The sequence below is a fragment of the Mauremys reevesii genome, unplaced genomic scaffold, assembly GCF_016161935.1.
Source record: "Mauremys reevesii isolate NIE-2019 unplaced genomic scaffold, ASM1616193v1 Contig71, whole genome shotgun sequence".
NCBI classification, from domain to species: domain Eukaryota; kingdom Metazoa; phylum Chordata; order Testudines; family Geoemydidae; genus Mauremys; species Mauremys reevesii.
In genome coordinates, this window is record NW_024100886.1 from 235,379 (window position 1) to 254,836 (window position 19,458).

Below are 19,458 nucleotides of genomic sequence, written 5' to 3' on the forward strand. Positions count from 1 at the left end.
CTGGCGCTGCTGCTGCCTGTGGGGGCTGGCAGGGGGGTTGATGTTTGCACAGACTCTCAGCTGCCAGGCCGGAGGGGGCACTTGGGACCTTACCAGACTGGCTCAGTGAAGACGGGGGGTTGACAGAGCAATACAGACGCTCTCCAGAGCATGGAGCAGCAGCCACCCATGCAGCCAGGCAATGAGCATTTCCCACAGCCTGGAGCCGAGGGGGAGGCGGCAGCTGCTGTTCCAGCTCCTCGGGGACAGGCCCTGTCAGCCAACGGCGCTTCTTACTCCCCACAGCTAAGGGCGTTGGGTTCCTCCGGTGGGGGTGTGGAGCAGCCGTTCGTTTTCCTGTCCTTTTTGTGTGCAACATCTGACAAAAACATCCCAGACAGAGAAGCAACAGGCGAAAATGCTATTTTGGAGGTGCCAAAGTAGCTCAGTTGGGAGAGCATTAGACTGAAGATCTAAAGGGCCCTGGTTCAATCCCAGGCTTTGGCAGGTCTTTTCCTCTCTCTTTGTGCAGGGGTGGCTTGTTTTGTGGGAGCACAGCAGTGCCTGCACCCAAGGTGAGTCCCTGAGCTTGGGCTCTGCAGTAGGAAAACATAGAAGGGGCTTCTGCCCCTAGTTGGCCCACCTGACCTTTAACAAGGCGAGATGGGAGCTGTCTTTCCCAACACAGCAGGAAGAGAGTGAGGCAGGGTGACCCTCAGGAGTGGCACCAGAGGGCTGCTGGGCAGTGACAGGCAGGGATTGGGGATGGAAGCTCCTCTGTGCAGCTGAGCAAGGGCAGTACCAGGGAAGGGGCATCTGTAAAAGTGACCCAGCAACACCTCTCCTCCTCTGCGCACCTAGAGCAGAGGCAGCTGGTGCTGACAGCTCCAAGGGAAGGGTTAAAAGCCACAGAGCAACTGAGGTCAGCGCTAGAGGAGGGCAGGACCATGCCTACGTGTGGCCTTCAGACAGGCACAAAAACACCCAGCCAGGCTGCTCCCTGCCATGCCAAACACCCACTGAAGGTCACCAGCATGTGGGGCGGCTGCTGATGCTTTGTGGCCAACATCAGAAGACGGTAGGAAAGCAGGGCCAGCCCCCATGGTGGGGCCTCTTACCGTTCCCACTCCAGGTGCTCACTTTTTCAGTGGGGCAGGAGATTTTACCCCAAGAGGCTTTTCCCCAGGTGGTGAGAAGCAGAGAAACACCCAGGCTCCCAAGGTGCTATGTAGCAACCCCCCTCAAACACAGGGACAGGCGCACACTTGGAAGAGGGAAACTGCTCCACACGCTAGCCCGGGCAGCCGCCCATTTTCTTTGGCAAGTCAGGAAGGGCAAAGGCGAGACTGGAAGCCCCTGGGGCTCATGCCCCAGCCTTTGTGACACCCACCCCCCAACTCCTTCCTGGGGCTCTAGCTGAAGCCGGAGCATTGGCCTGAGCGGCCAAGAAGAGGTTCCAGCCCTGAAGGGAGCAGGACTTGCAGCACAAAGTGAGCACAACCACGAGGGGACTCAAATCCGAATCATCCGATCCACAGGGAGATGCCTTATCCTTTAGGCCACATGATGAGGGGGTCTAAACACTTCTTTGGAAAAGCTGGACACTGTGTTTCTCAGGTCATCTGCTGAGGGGGCCGAGACTCTCTGGGCACAAGAAGTTAAGTTCCCAGCGACACGTGAGACTTAACTGTATGGGGCCAGGTGCAGGGCTTTGGCAGGGAGGCTCGGTCATGGGGGATTGAGGTGCAGCGGATGGACCGGCTGTCTAGGCACAGAGATTTAGTCTCCCTGAGGAGGAGGAGGAATCCTGCTGACAGGCAGTGGCTGTGCAGAAAAAGAGGAGGGGTTCCTGGGACTTTTTTTGGCCTCTCTTTTGCCTGCCTGCTCACTCTTGCCTGCACACTGGGATAATCACTGTTGTGGTGAATGGTGAAGCTCTTCCCTAACTAGCTCAGGTGGTAGAGCATCAGGCTCTTAATCTGAGGGTCCAGGGTTCAAGCCCCTGTCTGGGCGCTCAGCTTTTAAGTTGCCTTGTGTGCCAGGAGCCAAACTCTGTTCACAGCCACACAGGGATTCCCGGAAGCTGTGGCCATTTCCTGGAAAGGTTCCTTTCCTTAGCAAGCAGGAGACAGGCTGCAAGTGCAGATAGCGCAGTCTCTGGCTGGCAGGAAGGGCTGTGGGGCCAGGTGCTGAGAAAGCCCAGAGGGGGAGCAGCAGAGATGAGGGGAAGAGAGACAGAGAAGCAATGAGGACAGAGCACAAGTGTAAAGGGGGCATCTGGTCTGGCTATTGTGGCAAACTTCCCTGGTTTATACATGACCCTGGTGGAATTGGCCTGTGGAAGGATCTGAGTCCCCACCCCCTTACCCCGAGGCTGCCTGACCTCGAGGACTGTTAGGATACAGATATTCAGGCCTGTACTTTAAGAATTTAGGTGTATTTTTATCACTTAGCTAGTTATAAAGATATAAAAGAAAGAATAAAAAATCATTGTCTGTCTGTGTAATGGCCTTCTCTTACTGTGACAGTCTGAGGCCTGGTTCTTCGGCTAAGCAGCAAAGGCAGCCATAAGCTGGGAAGTGTCTGGTCACATTCACACATTCCCAACTAGTCACACTGAAATAGGGTGCTATTGGGCTGTGAGGAATACAATCCTGCCCTGATATTCCATCACCTCCAGAGAAAGGGAAACTTCGTTTGGTAGCATCCTGTCTGGCAAGAACTCACTTATCAATAGACACAGCTGAAAAACCCTGTCTATTGTGACTCAGCAAGGTCACAAGGCATATCTGTAATTGTGAAATCCTCCCTTCTGTATTGTTTTGTATGTTTATTTGCATGGTCTCTGTCTGGTTCTGTGATTGTTTCTGTCTGCTGTATAATTAATTTTGTTGGGTGTGACCAGTGAAGGAGGTGGAATATAACCATGTTACAGTATATTAGGACTGGTTAGTCTAGAGAAGGAGTGAGGGTACCAGGCAGTGTGGCGGTCGGGGCCACGTGGTGAGTGCCCCTGACGCGCTGGCCGCCCCCCGGCTCTCTCCCCCCACTCCCTCCCCGTCCCCCCCGCTAGACCGGGTGCGCACTGTGCAGCACAGGGACTCCACTGGCTCTGGCCGCCATGGAGGGTTTTTTGTTTGGTTTTTCCCCTGCTTTGCCGGCCGTGCCGTTGTTTTTCCCCACCCCTGCTTTGTTGCTCCAGCCCCCATTTTTGTGTTGTCCCCAACTTTGCCGCTCCAGCTGCGCCAGTATCCGCCCCACACCCCGCTTTGCTGCTACAGCCGTGCCGCTTTTTCCCCGCTGTTTTGTTGCTTGGGGCGGCAAAAGCCAGAGCCGGCCCTGCCCACACCTGACTCCCTGCCATCTCTACGGGACCTGACAAGCTTTGCTTGTGTTTGGATTCTGCAAAGCAGAGGAGCAGGTGAGGTTTTCCTTGCAAGCTGTGTGTGAGTCAATCTTTGGCCAGGTCTGCACTACAAAGTTGTTTCAGCAGAATTATATTGCTCAGGTGTGTGAAAAACACACTAAGCTCCCTCAGTCAGCAGCTTGTGGCTGGTGTACACACTGCAATGCCACGTCTGGTGACAAAACTGCCCTGTTTTGCTGACAAAATAAAATGACTTTGATGAGAGGTCTAGAGCTTTTTGCAGCAAACTTAAAGTGACAGAGTAGACGCTGCTGTTCATTATATCACCATAACTGGCCTCCTCCAGTATCCCACAATGCCTGCCGTGAACTCGCCTGCCCTGCATTCCTGCTACAGAGCCTTGGCCCCTCCCCTTTCATAGCTCCGGGAAGTTCTCACAGCTGAGCCTGCTGCTCTGCTGCGGCAGCCAGGAGCAAATCACTGCCATGGATGCTGCTCTCTCCCGCACTGCGAACACAGAGCAGGGTGGCGGGAACTTCCATACATTGGGGTGGGGGGCACCGGCATCCGAACTGTGACGCCACCATGACACCCCTTCCCTCGAGGAGGCTCTTACCTTCTAAACAAGGTCGGCTGTTTTCTTGTAAAATCACTGAAAGGGAAGGAGAAAACTCGAAAGAGGTTCCTCCTGGCGCTCACGTCCGTGAAGCCGAATACTCTCTCAGTCCTCAAAGAGAGACCTGGAGAAGGAGACTTGCTGAAGCAAAGCCACAGGGGTCTCTGAGGTTTCCCTGGCCCCTCGCCCCTGTCCGGCCTGGCTGATGTCAGCATCTCTCTGTGAGGTCACCACCTCCCCACCACCTTTGACCAATAGTCTGAGGTCCTGCAAAAAGCCTTTGTGATGTCACTGCCACACCCCTTCCTTGCTGTGCTAATGTCCTGCCCCTGGCCAGGCACTTTGGAGGTTTGAGCTACTCCCTGTGGATCACCCCACTCAAGGAGCGTTCGTTCTAGGCAGCAAGCCGGCTAGATAGGAAACATCAGATGCTGCTCCCAATGCTACACTCAAGTTTTTCAGAAATTAGTCGACTTTATGGCCAGAAGAGACCATTAGAGCATCTAATCTGACCCCCTGCATATCACAGGCCTCCTGTATGACACAAGAGCTACTTTTGGGGCAACACATTCCAGAAAGGCATCTAGTCTTCATTGATTGACATCAAGAGATGGAGAATCCACCATTTTCCTTGGTAGCTTGTTCCTGTGGTGAATCATCCTCTCCGTTGAATATTTGTGCCTTAGTTGTAATATGAATTTGTCTCTTTTCACCTTCCAGCCATTGGGTCTTGTTATGCCTTTCTCTGCTCGATTAAAGAGCCCTTTAATACCCAATATTTTCTCTCCATTAAGGCACTTCAACACTTCCATGAAGTCACCTTTCAATCTTCTTTTGATAAGCTAAACAGGTTGAGCTCATTCAATAGATCACTAGAAGGCATTTTTCTCCAGCCCTCAGAACATTTGGTGGCTCTTTGCTGCCCCAGCTCCAATTTCACAACATATTTTTCAAATGAGGACACCAAAACTGGAGGCAGCATTACAGTATCAGTCTCACTGATGCCGTGTCACTTCCTGTGACGTTATTGACATAATCTATAACTGTATAGATCACTGTTGCGACCACTGTTCTATATTTTCAGCCAATATGGTAGAAAGGTTGTTGTGTAAGGGGTCTATGGAGAGGTTCTGATTGGCTGATTATAATGATGCTATCTCTAGATGTGTATCATTTTTGTAGTTGATGTTATGAATATTGGCTCTATGCTGCCCATATTTCAAACTTGTGCTCTGCTTCCGGGGAACACCCCAGACAAGTTGGTGTCAGTTCTGTCTAGCCTGTTTGATGGCTCATTAAGGACCATCAGCTGTACAATCGACCCATTGAGAGAAGGCAGATATGCCTTGTGACTCAGCAAGGTCTGCAGGGACCTGCCTATGGACAGAACTTTAAGGTTTTTCTATTCCAGGTGCTGTATAGAGTGTCCTTGGGACAAAGACTACATGGCAAGAGACTATAAAAGGCTGATGCCTCGCCTCCATCTTGTCTTCAGTCCTGCTTCATACCTCTGGATGGACTTTGCTACAAACTGAAGCTCTCTACAAAGGACTGAATGACCCCTTATTTTTTCTCTGGCCTAGCAAGAATGAATTGAATTTTGTGACTTTCTGGAAAGTGCAGCAAAATTAAATGTGGGAATTCAGTCTCTGTGTTTGTGAGCTGATGTTTTCCTCTCACAGGTCAGTGCCTGCATTGAAATACCAAGAGGGATCTAAGGGCTGGTGTACGCTGGGCACTGAACTGGCAGAGCGACGTCTCTCAGGGTGTGACCCCCCCAACCCATATAGTTAAGGTGACCTAAGCCCTGGTTAGATAGTGTTGGGTCTGAACTTTTGATGAACTGAAACTTAACTCAGACTTGATGTCTCTGTCTGAAACTTTTAATCAAAGCTCTGACCTGCGAACTACTCATGACACCCCCCTCCCCTTAAGTAGCCATCTCCCCTTTGTTTTTTCTAATTTACATTTTAACCTGTTTTATCCTGTAGAATCTTGATTGATTATGCATGACCATTATAATCTGTTAATCACTTTGTTTACTTCTGTGTATAAATATTAATGCTCAACCCTAATAAACTTGCCACACTTACTCCGAAGCTTTTCTGTAAGCTAAGGATGGTGTGAGCCCGTTGATCAACGAATTGTTGTCTGGTCTCTGACAGACTTGTGAGCCCCATACCAACTCCGCACAAACTCGGGTGCTGGAGAGGTGAGTAAGGACTTGCTTTTTACCTAACAATTTGGGGGCTCGTCCGGGATTCCTTCTGGTGCGGTGCCTCTGTCCAGTGGTCAGACCACTCACATACGAATTGGCAGGCGCCACGGGAGATTTCTCCCAGCCAATTCAATATTGAGGGGTCGTGTACTGGACAGCAGGATAAACGCCAGTTGGAGGGCTCCTGTCAGACACCATGGGTCAAGGGACTAGCGTGCCTCTTGAGAGTCCGCTGGTGATTGTAAATTAGTTAGGGACTGAAGGGAAACTCCCAGTACAGACATGTATGTCTAGGAGGAAGTTGTACACACTGTGTGTAAGGAATTGGACTGTGTATACCGCGGTATTGGCCGACCCGGAGATGAGGTGGTTTTCAGATGGCTCTTTCGAACAGGCTGCCTTAAGAGGAGTAAGGAGCCAGATCGAAAAAGACCATCCGGGACAGTTATGTTACTGGTTTTGTTGGGACACAGCAGCAGAGCTGTGGAAATCTTTAAAAATTATGGCAGTCAGGTATTCTTCCGAGAGTGAACCCCCTCCATGTTATTTCGATGAAGGGTGTAAACCACAGCGTGTTTTAACTCGTCAGTTGGTCCCCACTGCACCTGCCCCTATTCCTCCGCAAGGGGACTCTCTCCAGAGTGCAGAGGGGGATCTGCAGGACTCCAAATTGGAATCTCTGCAGAGTGATAAGGAGGAAATGGAGGGGCACACCTCGGGAGGAGTAATTACTAGGCAAAAGATCAAGCAGATGCAGCAGGATGCATACTACTCTTATTTCGTTTTTTTGTGAATCAGTCAGTACCCCCTGTAAGGGATTATTTCTTAAAGTTTCGCCCTGGTTGGGGAGGTGAGTCAGTCACTTCAGTGTTGGACGTAGCTGATTTTGCATGGGAAGAAAAAGGAAGAATATAAGTTGATGGCTTTAGCTTTTCGCGGTGGTATTCGAGGCAGAAGCCGTCGTGGCAGGGATTTCAGGGTGCTCGGGGAAGAGGGTCCTGGCAACCCCAGCCACCAGGAAATTGTTTTCAGTGCGGACAGCCCGGTCACTTTAAACGTGAATGCCCCTGGGGACGCCCAGAGGGTCCGGTCGCATCCGCAGATACTTACACCAGGGACGAATACACCCCTGCACCACCAGCCCAGCCCGTTCCTCAGGCCTGGATCAACTACGGGCAACAGCAGAAGCTGCAGCAAGCTCAGCCTTCTCAATGACGGTACCCCGGGGGCGAAGGCAAACAATGTGATGGTCTTATGTCCTTAATGTCTTTAGCTGGCTCCTTCCTCACTTTCTCCCCTCCCAGCAAAGAGCCTCGTCTAACCCTTTCAGTCCAAGGACTGCCTGTCTCTTTCCTCATTGATACTGGAGCTACTTTCTCTCTTTTAAATCATGCCCCCTCTCCCTGGCTATCCTCTGAGGTTAATACTGCAACTGGGGTGGAAGGCAACCCACAGTCTCTGGGACTCACTTTGCCTCTAAATGTTATTTATGCTGATAAATGTTTTTCTCACCGTTTTCTTTTTTCCCCAGCTTGTCCGATCCCTTTGATGGGCCGGGATTTACTCTGTAAGCTTGAGGCTACTTTAACCTGCACTCCTGAAGGGGTAGGATTATTGATGACAGTGTTAGGAGATTCGGCCCCAGCTCAGGGTAATTGGGAAACCCCTCTCTCTCCCCTGACCTCACTGATTTGCCTTCAACCCTCTGGGGAATTTCTGACACTGATGTTGGCCTGCTCCTTTCGGCAGAGCCAGTAAGGATTCAAGTGAAGCCCTCCTTAGCCCCCCCGTCAGTCCCCCAATACCCCCTGTCGCTGGAAGCCCGGGAAGGCATCCGCCCGTCGAGGGATTCATTGCACAAAAGCTAGTCCGCCCTCAGCGCACTCCCTGTAATACCCCTATACTGCCTGTCAAAAAGCCTCCTAAAAAGGACGGAGACCCTATTCGTTGGCGCTTTGTACAGGATCTACGGGTTATTAATAACCCTCTTCATGCAGTAGTTCCTGATCCAGCTACTATCATCAGCCAAATCCCCTGGGATGCTGAGTGGTTCACTGTTATTGACTTAAAATCAGCCTTTTTCAGCATTCCTGTGCACCCAGACTCTCAATATCTCTTTGGTTTCACCTGGGAGGGACAAAGTTATGTCTGGCAACGACTTCCTCAAGGCTACAGAGACAGCCCCATGATTTTCAGCCAATGCCTCCGCCACGACTTGGAAGGCTTCACCAGTCCGCAGGGATCCACGTTAGTCCTACACGTAGATGACATCCTACTAGGTAACCGCGAAGAAGCCGCCCTCCGCATCGATGGTAAGGCACTTTTATTATACCTACACACCAGAGGCCACAAGGTAGACCCTAACAAGATTCAGTGGGTCTCACAGAAGGTCCGATATCTGGGCTTCCTGTTAACCCCAGAGGGGAGACAAATGGACCCAGTCCGCATAAAGACTATCCAAAACTGCCCTCTGCCAAACACCAAGAAACAACTTCGAGGTTTCTTAGGATTAATTGGCTTCTGTCGCCCCTGGTTGATGTCCTGCGGGGAGTTAAGCGAACCGCTCCACCGACTCACTGCTAACCTTGCTCCTGACCCTTTGCAGTGGTCCCCAGACACGATCCAAGCCTTTCAGTTACTCAAGGACAGTGTGGCCTCCTCCATGTCTCTCCGCCCCCCCCAATTACAGCAAACCCTTTCACCTTTTTGTCCACGAGAGGGGCAGAATTGCTAGTGGCGTCCTTACCCAGCTGAGCGGGCCCCACCATTTCCCGCTTGCTTTTTACTCCCAGCAGATCGACCCTGTCGCTCAGGGAATGCCATCCTGCACCCGGACTCTGGCAGCAGCTGCCCTGCTGATCACAAAGGCAAAGAGCCTGACCCTGGGTCATTTTACCACGGTCTGGACCTCTCATGCCTTGTCAGCCCTTCTGCGTAAGGGCACGACCCAAGTCTTTTCGGCCCATCGTCAGCAGCAGCTAAAGGCCGAACTCTTAGAAGACACTAACCTAATTTTTAAAAGGTGTGGGCCCCTTAATCCAGCTACCTTGCTTCCTGACCTGCCAGTCCTCCAGGATCAGCACGACTGTGTGGAAGTAGTTCATAGCATCTTACAGATAAGGAACAACCTGTTTGACATGCCACTGGACAACCCTGATTGCATCCTCTTCTCGGACGGAAGCTCCTTTTATGTTGATGGCAAGCGTTTCACCGGTTATGCAGTCACCTCTGAATGGGACATTCAAGAGGCCGCCTCACTGCCAGGCAACTGGGGAGCCCAAGCCGCCGAACTCTACGCCCTGGCCCGAGCTTGCCAGTTGGCCGCTGGTAAGACCGTTACCATTTTTACTGATAGCAAGTATGCTTTACCCCGCACCAGTACCCGCTGCTGAACTACAGTCGTGGGAGAGCCTCGAGCCACTCTGGTCAAAGGGACCTGGCTTATGCCGGATGGCCGAGCCTGCCTCCTCGCTCCACATACCCCGTGGCAGTTCGCTGGCACCATGATAAGGGGGTCACTACGCACGCACGCCCTTGTGGACACCATCGCCGCTTTTGGTATGCTCCAGGCATTCAACCCTACTGCCTGTCAATAGTGAAAGCATGCAGCACATGTCAGCGTAATGGGCCTGCTCCGCCTCTTAACAAAATTAAGGGTGAAAGACCTCCGCCTGCTGCTCCATTTCAACATCTTCAAATTGACTTTGCAGATATGCCAAAGGCTTTTGGGAAAAAGCACCTCCTTGTTTTGGTTTGCCCTCTGACTTCATGGGTCGAAGCTTTTCCTACTGCTAATTGTACTGCTGCCACAGTGGCAAAGATCCTCCTTAGAGACATTGTACCCCGTTTTGGCATCCCTCTCATACTTGATTCAGATCGCGGACCCCACTTTACTGGTAATGTCCTTGGCCGTTTAGAACAAGGACTGGGCATTTCACACTCCTTTCATACACCCTACCAACCCCAGTCTAGCGGGAAAGTTGAGCGTATGAATAGGAGCTTAAGCTTACATTGGCTAAATACTGTCAGGAAACAGGGTTAAAGTGGCCTCAGGTACTTCCCTTGGTCCTGTTTCACCTTCGTACTCGCCCAACCCGTGTATTGGGATTATCCCCCTTTGAACTGCTCTATGGACACCCCCCTTTCAAAGGCAGGGCGCTACCACGTGCTGATGTTTCACTATTGGGAGGATCATATGACCGCGTGCCAGTTTCTCTCCTACAGGCTCGCCTCCGCACTTTGGAAAGCCTCGCAGTTTTCCCAGACCGTGCCACTAGAAGAACAGATCCACCTGTTCCAACCAGGGACTTCGTCTGGGCCAAAAGTTCGTTCGTGGCGACGCCTCCAGCCAAGGTTTACTGGACCCCACCAGGTTCTTTTAACAACCCAGACTGCAGTGTTCCTGGAGGGAGCACCTGGATTTGGGAAATGTCCCAGCTGCGCCAGTTAGCTTTGCAAAACCGAATGACTTTAGACATAATGTTAGCAGCCCAAGAAGGAACTTGCGCCTCATACATGAAGAATGCTGTGTTTTTGTAAACGACACCTACCCTGACACTTTTCAACGTACCAAACATCTAAGGAAATGGCTAAGAACTACTCCTCTGGACAGCCACCTTATGATTGGTGGGGAGCCTTATGGAATTGGCTGCCTGGATTTGGGTGGGTTAAAAAACTCTTGGTGGGTATTGTTGGGGCCATAGTAATCCTTATAATACTGTGTTGCTGTATTCAGTGTGTTCCCTCCCTCATAAACTCATGTGGGTCAGTTTATTCTTTTTCTACTTCAGCCAAAGGCCTTACACTATTAGAGATGGCCCAGGCTGAAAATGCCAAGCGGCCCTTGGCTCCTTAAAATGGGGTGTAGCTTTTGGTAAATAGTTATCCCAAAGCTACAAATGGAGGAATGTTGGGTCTGAACTTTTGATGAACTGAAACTTAACTCAGACTTGATGTCTCTGTCTGAAACTTTTAATCAAAGCTCTGACCTGCGAACTACTCATGACACCCCCCTCCCCTTAAGTAGCCATCTCCCCTTTGTTTTTTCTAATTTACATTTTAACCTGTTTTATCCTGTAGAATCTTGATTGATTATGCATGACCATTATAATCTGTTAATCACTTTGTTTACTTCTGTGTATAAATATTAATGCTCAACCCTAATAAACTTGCCACACTTACTCCGAAGCTTTTCTGTAAGCTAAGGATGGTGTGAGCCCGTTGATCAACGAATTGTTGTCTGGTCTCTGACAGACTTGTGAGCCCCATACCAACTCCGCACGAACTCGGGTGCTGGAGAGGTGAGTAAGGACTTGCTTTTTACCTAACAATAGTGCTAAATAAAAGGAAGAATTGTTCTGCCCATGGAGCTCTTACAGGGATGGGAAAACACCTCCAGTCACTGTCTACTCCAAAGTGCTATAGCAGTGCCACAGCAGCCTTTTATGTAGACAGAGTGAAAGTAGATCTGGTTCCACTTTGCACTCTGGATGCTCAGGCACTAAGACTAGAGTAATAATAACAACAGTACAGTGCCTGCATAGTTGGCAGGATTTGAACTTGTGCAGGGTGACCCCAATAGATGCCTAACCCATTCCCTTAATGACTTGGCCACAACTACTTGACGTATAGCTGTTCTATTACATGATGATTCTGTTCTCACTGAATTGTCACTTCAAATTGCTCAGACCAGCTTCCCCAGCACACTCACGGCTGTGCATTAGTGTACTTGTGTCCTTGGGTGAACAGCGAGAATTCCTGCCCATTTCCCTTCCAGCTGGAGCAGGATGAGAGTGTGTTTGTGTGAATGACATTGCTGTAGATTTTTGTTCATTCCCCACTCTGACAATTCAGACAGTCCCTTTCCTAGTCAAATCTCCAGCACATCATTCCAATAGCTGGGGGCAGGATTTCTCTGGGGCACTGAAATTTTTTCAGGGGGCTGGTGCATGAACTCAGCCTTGCATTCCACCCTTGATGTTTCATGGACTAACAACAGCAGCAGAAAGAAAGAGCTGAGCCAATATCTCCCTGGCAGGGATGCAGGTGCCATGATCCTGCTGTCTATCGCCAGTGCAGGAGTGAAGGGTTCACTGAAATCAAATGCCCTGGCTCAGACCAGAGACACAGGAAGATTTTGCTGTTCATGGATCTGTGCAAAGGAAATTGTGTCTCTGTGTGAAATTGAGGCAGGAAATGAAACATCCACATGGTGGCCCAATGCTCTAGGGAATGTGGGAGAAGGACTCGGGCTGAGAAATGATTTAACAGGGGTTTGTATTTATTGCCCTGATTAAAATCTATGGCTAAAAGGCAGCCACTGTTGTTAGTACTTGTACCTGTGTAGGGACACCCCAGTGGGTGTCAAGTCCATTGTCTTCACAGGGGCAGTCAATTATTTTATCAAGGTACAAATTTCTTGGCCAAGGTATAGTCAAGGTCTAGACTCCAGAGAAAACAATACACTGCTGATAAGAGGAAGTACATAAAAAGATTTTGCAGCCACCATGGGCATAACTATGATGTGTCGTGTTTCACTCTCCTTTCCCTTTGGTGCCACCTCCTTTCCCTTTGGCCTTGTAGTTGACCAAGGGCAAAGCTGAACATCTCCTCAGACACCAGGGAGTGTTTATGTCCATTCCTGCGAGCTACACAGGGGTTTGATGTTGCTGCTTTCAGTCCTCTGGCTCTGCCGGATTAAGGAACAATTCAGGCTGTCACTGAACTGAAGGAGGAAGTTCAGTTTTTGACAGGGAGAGGGACGCCTCCTCTTAAAGGTGTTTGTCTGGCTGGCAGTCCTGGTTCCCAGGTCTCACCCGTGGGGCTCCAGCAGTTTTGGGACCAGGTCACTCCCTTGGCCCCACCTGCTGCCCCCAGGCGCTTTCCCCCCCCGCCCAGGGGCCCCATCAGTGCAGCGGAGCTGAGCAGCGTCTGCCTGCTCGCTCCAGTGGCTGCCGGCCCCTCCCCATGGCAGGGCAGGGTGGGGCTGTGCCTCCGCGCGCTGCCCCTGTCCCGAGCCCCTGCAGCCAATGGGACACTGTGGGGTGATGCCTGGGGGCAGCAGCACATGGAGGCCCCCCAGCCTGCCCCACCTTGGAGCCCCAGGGAAGCGCCACACTCCTGACCTCCCAGAGCCTGCACCCCGGTCCACACACGCCTGCCCCCAACTCCCTCCCACAGCCTGTGCCCTCTCCTCCACACACCCCTCCCGCCTGCCCCAATCTCCTCCCAGAGCCTGCACCCCACCCCTCCTCCTGTTCCCCTACCCCTGCCCCAGCCCAGAGCCTGCACCCAGCACCCAAACTCCCAGAGCCATGACAAGGAATTTTTGTGCCCAAGGCAAGGGCCGGCTCCAGGCTCTTTGGCGGCAGGTCCCCGAGTTCCTGTTGGAGGGAAGGACCTGCCACTGAATTGCCACCGCCGCTTCATTCATCCTTCGGTGGCAATTTGGCAGCGGGTCCCTGAGTCCCTCTTGGAGAGAAGGACCCACTGCCGAATTGCTGCCGAAGAAGTGGCATCGGTAGAGCTGCCGCCGAAGCGCCGCTGATCGTGGTAGAGCTGTGCCCCTCCACTTTGCACGCCCGAGGCAAGTGCCTCACTCGCCTCACCCTTGTTACAGCGCTGCAAACTCCCCCCAGAGCCTGCACCCCAGAACCCCTCCCCCACCCAAACTCCCTCCCAGAGACCAGCCTCTCCCCCCTTCTGCCCCCAAACTCCCAGAGCCTGCACCCCTTCTGCACCCCAGCCCCCAGCCCAGAGCCTGCACCCTAGACCTCCTCCCCCCACCCAAACTCCCTCCCAGAGCCTTAGGCAGGTTGGGGAATGGAGTTTTGGGGGATGGGTTCTGGGCAGTATGAGTGACATTATTGGCCCACTGGAGGACTGGCCCTGGCCCTAAGGTAAATTGAGGTTGAGACCCTGCTTTAAGGGATTGGAGCAATGCTGGAGAGACTGACGGGCAGGGAGCTGGGGAGCTGTGTGTGCCCCAAGGAGAGTTGTTGTTGTGCTCTGGTGACACAGAGCGGGGGTGGGGAGTTTGTAAGCTGTGGTGTTTGTACAGAGATAAAGTTTACTAACCCCCACATTAAAAACTGTTCCTGCTCTGGGCTATACATGACACTCTTTGTTGAGAGTAGAGCTCAGTGGGTGAATGTTTCCTGCAGGATAATAGATTCCTAGTTCCAATCCAAGTGCTTCCTTAAAAGCTTTTTCAAATGAAAATCGATTTCCAGACCCATCTCCAGTATGTTCAGGAGTTTGCTGAAGGCAGGAGTGGCGGGGTTGAAATGAATTTAAACTCTCAGCATTTTCCTGTGCAAATGAATAAAGACTCAGCAGAGCTGTCCAGCAGCTGAAATCAGTTCCAGTCCTCGGCGCCTCTAAAGCCTGGTCTACACTAGGCGTTTAAACCGGTTTTAGGAGCATAAACCGATTTAACGCCACACCCGTCCACACTAGGAGGCACCTTATATCAATTTTAATGGCTCTTTAAATCGGTTTCTGTACTCCTCCCCGACGAGAGGAGTAGCGCTAATATCGGGATTAACATATCGGAATAGGGTTAGTGTGGCCACAAATCGACGGTATTGGCCTCCGGGTGGTATCCCACAGTGCACCACTGTGACTGCTCTGGACAGCACTCTGAACTCTGATGCACTGGCCAGGTAGACAGGAAAAGCCCCACGAACTTTTGAAATTCATTTCCTGCTTCCCCAGCGTGGAGAGCTCATCAGCACAGGTGACCACGCACAGCTCATCTGCACAGGTAACAATGCAGTCTCCTGAGAATCGAAAGAGCCCCAGCATGGACTGCACGGGAGGTACTGGATCTGATCGCTATATGGGGAGAGGATTCAGTGCTAACAGAACTGCGTTCCAAAAGACGAAATGAAAAAGTATTTGAAAGAATTTCTAAGGCTATGACGGATAAAGGCCACAGCAGGGACTCACTGCAGTGCAGAGTGAAAGTTAAGGAGCTCAGACAAGCCTACCAGAAAACCAAAGAAGCAAACGGTAGGTCCAGGGCAGGTCGAAAAACATGCCGCTTCTATGCTGAGCTGCATGCAATTTTAGGGGGCTGCGCCACAAGTACCCCACCCCGGACCGTGGATTCTGAGGTGGGGTCGTAATTCTGCCATGTCTGAGGACTTTGGACGGGAATATGAAGATGAAGAAGAGGAGGACGACCTAGCAGAGAGCACACAGCACTCCATGAGCCCCAGCAGCCAGGAGCTTTTTCTCACCCTGACGGAATTACCCTCCTCCCAGCCCTCCCAAGCAACTATCCCAGACAATGACGCCATGGAAGGGACCTCTGGTGAGTGAACCTTTGCAAATAGCAAAAATTGTTTTTTAAGAAAGCGTTTTTTAATGATTGATTTGCCCTGAGGACTTGGGACGATTCGCAGACAGTATAGTTACTTAGAAAAGTTTGTTAACATGTCCGGGATTGAATGGAAATCCTCCGGGCATCTCGATGAAGCGCTCCTGGAGGTACTCCAGAAGCCTTTGCAGAAGGTTTCTGGGCAAGGCAGCCTTGTTCCGCCCACCATGGTAGGAAACTTTACCACGCCATGCATGTAGCAAGTAATCAGGTATCATTGCATGGCAAAGCATAGCAGCGTATGGTCCCGTGACTGCTGGCATTCAAGAAGCATCCGTTCTTTATCTCGCTGTGTGATCCTCAGCAAAGTGATATCGTTCAGGATAACCTGGTTAAAAATCAGGAATTTAAGTAAGGGGGATGGCCATTTTCCTACTGGGTTCGTGGACTGCAGCAGCTTAAAAAAACTTTCCTGCACTTAGCCAAGCGGGGAGGGGAGGAGGAAATGCCGATGATCTTTTCGTGTTTGGTCAGCGGGATCTTCCTGCTACCAGCCACGCAGTGGGTGGGGGTGGGAAGGGTGTTGATTAGCAGGAGCTAGCATGGTATTAGCCATGCGTTGGGGGAGGGGTAAATCACTACAGAAGCCGAAAGACAGTGGCTTACCATGGCCGCATGCAAGCTGAATTCTGATGCCTGACCTGTGTCTGTGAGATCTGTAACTCCAGAGCTGCAGGCACTCAGTATTAAGATGAAAAATGCGACCTTGTAGGGAAATCACATGTGCGATGTAAGGTGAATAGTGCTGTTCACTGTGAAAGAGTATAACCATTGTTCTGTAAAATGTATCTTTTAAAATATTTCTCTCCCTCATGCAGCTGCAAATTTTTCAAGTGTCCCTCCTCCATCCCAAAGGCTAGCACAGATAAGGCGGAGGAAAAAGAAGATGCGAGATGAAATGTTCTCAGATATTATGGAAGTTACACGCAAGGAAAGAGCTCATCTGAATGAGTGGAAGGACGTGGTATCAAATTACAGGAAAGATGCCAGTGAACGTGAGGACAGGAAAGACACCGGAGATGAGAGGTGGTGGCAGGAAGACCAGCAGGAAAATCAGCGGTGGCGGCAGGAAGATCAGCGGTGGCAGGATGCAACTCTGGGGCTGCTGCATGATCAAACTGACATGCTCCGGCGTCTTGTGGAGCTTCAGGAATGGCAGCAGGATCACAGAGTGCCGCTGCAGCCCCTGTATAACCACCCTCAACCCTCACCATGTTCCACATCCTCCTCACCCAGACGTGTAAGAACGCGTGGGGGGAGGCTCCGTGCACCCGCCCACTCCACCCCCATGGACAGCCCAACCAGAAGGCTGTCATTACTGTGAAATTTTTAAATGGCCTTCTCCATCCCTCCTATCCTCCTCCCAAACCACACCCTTACTTCTCTCTCTCTTTTTATAATGAATTAATAAAGAATTCCTGATTTTTATACTATAGTGACTTTATTTGCACAAGTAAGCTGTACTCGACGGGGAGGGGGAGTTGCATACAGGGAATGAGTCAATCAAGGGGGGCTGGGTGTTCATCAACAAACACAGCAGTCACACTGTACCCTGGCCATTGATGAAGCTCGTTTTCAAAGCTTCTCTGATGCGCACCGCCTCCTGGTGTGCTCTTCTAATCTCCTGGTGTCTGGCTGCGTAATCAGCGACCAGGTGATTTGCCCCAGCCTCCCATCCTGCCATAAAGGTCTCCCTTACTCTCACAGAGATTGTGGAGAATACAGCAAGCAGCAATAACATAGGGGACATTGGTTTGGCTGAGGTCTGAGCGAAGTCAGTAATGTGCGCCAGCGCTTTAAACGGCCAAATGCACATTCCACCACCATTCTGCACTTGCTCAGCCTGTAATTGAACAGATCCTGACCACTGTCCAGGCTGCCTGTGTATGGCTTCATGAGCCATGGCATCAAGGGGTAGGCTGGGTCCCCCAGGATAACGACTGGCATTTCAACATCCCCAACTGTTATTTTCTGGTCTGGGAAGTAATTCCCTTGCTGCAGCCGTTTAAACAGAGTAGTGTTCTGAAGACGCGAGCGCCATGAACTCTCCTGGCCATCCCACGTGGATGTTGGTGAAACGTCCCTTCAGATCCACCAGTGCTTGCAGCACCATTGAAAAGTACCCTTCCGGTTTACGTACTGGATGCCCTGGCGCCCGGTGCCAAGATAGGGATATGGGTTCCATCTATCGCACCCCACAGTTAGGGAATCCCAGTGCAGCAAAGCCATCCACTATGGCCTGCACTTTCCCAGAGTCACAACCTTTCGTAGCAGCAGCTTAGTGATTGCTTTGGCTACTTGCATCACAGCAGCCCCCACAGTAGATTTTCCAACTCCAAATTGATTCCCGACTGACCGGTAGCTGTCTGGCGTTGCAAGCTTCCACAGGGCTATCGCCACTCGCTTCTCAACTGTGAGGGCTGCTCTCATCTTGGTATTATGGCATTTCAGGGCAGGGGCAAGCAAGTCACAAAGTTCCATGAAAGTGCCCTTACGCATGCGAAAGCCACTGGGAATCGTCCCACACGTGCAACACAATGCGGTCCCACCAGTCTGTGCTTGTTTCCCGGGCCCAAAATCGGCGTTCAATGGATAGAATCTGCCCCATTACCATCAGGATCTCCAAAGCGCAGGGGCCCGTGGTTTGAGAGAATTCTGTGTCTACGTCCTCATCACTGTCATCGCCAAGCCGTCAGATCCGCCTCCTCCTCGCCTCGGTTTGAAGGTCCTGGTTCACCATATACTGCACGAGAGTGCGTGAGGTGTTTAAAACATCCACGATTGCGGTATTGAGCTGAGCAGGGTCCATGCTTGCTGTGCTATGGCGTCTGCACAGTTCACCAAGCAAAAAAGGCGCGAAACGGTTGTCTGCTGCTTTCAGGGAGGGAGGGGTGAGGCTGTACCCAGAACCACCCGCGACAATGATTTTTGCTGCATCAGGCACTGGGATCTCAACCCGGAAATTCCAACGAGGCGGGGAGGCTGCGGGAACTATGGGATAGCTACGGGATAGCTACCCACAGTGCAACGCTCCAGAAATCGACGCTAGCTCGACCGTGGACGCACACCACCGATTTTATGTGTTTAGTGTGGCCGCACGCAATCAATTTTATACAATCTGTTTTGCTAAACCAGTTTATGTAAATTCAGAATAATCCCGTAGTGTAGACGTACCCTGTGTGTCAGTGTAGATGCTGCTGTTCATTATATCACCATAACTGGCCTCCTCCAGTATCCCACAATGCCCGCCGTGAACTCGCCTGCCCTGCATTCCTGCTACAGAGCCATGGGCCCCTCCCCTTTCATTGCTCTGGGAAGTTCTGACAGCTGAGCCTGCTGCTCTGCTCCGGCAGCCAGGAGCAAATCACTGCCGTGGATGCTGCTCTCTCCCGCACTGCGAACACAAAGCCGGTGGCGGGAACTTCCTTACATGGGGGGCCACCGGCATCTGAACTGTGACACCCCCAGGACACCCCTTCCTCGAGGAGGCTCTACCTTCTAAACAGGGACGGCTGTTTTCTAGTAAAATCACTGAAAGGGAAGGAGAAAACTCGAAAGAGGTTCCTCCTGGCGCTCACGTCCGTGAACCCGAATACTCTCTCAGTCCTCAAAGAGAGACCTGGAGAAGGAGACTTGCTGATGCAAAGCCACAGGGGTCTCTGAGGTTTCCCAGGCCCCTCGCCCCTGTCCTGCCTGGCTGATGTCAGCATCTCTCTGTGAGGTCACCACCTCCCCACCACCTTTGACCAATAGTCTGAGGTCCTGCAAAAGGCCTTTGTGATGTCACTGCCTGTCACGGACTCACAGATCGTGCCCACTCTTGGCCCCGTGCGGTCCGTGGGGGGTGCCCCTTTCAGTGCGACAGCCCTTCTCGGGGGTCCACTCTCTCGGGGTCA

General features: G+C 51.5%; 1 non-coding gene across 1 annotated transcript; it reads left to right on the top strand.

Moving 5' to 3' along the window:
* The first annotated feature begins 413 nt into the window (after positions 1-413).
* TRNAF-GAA lies at positions 414-486 on the top strand. Its single transcript has one exon. It is a non-coding gene; the product is annotated as a tRNA-Phe (tRNA).
* The last annotated feature ends 18,972 nt before the right edge of the window (positions 487-19,458 follow it).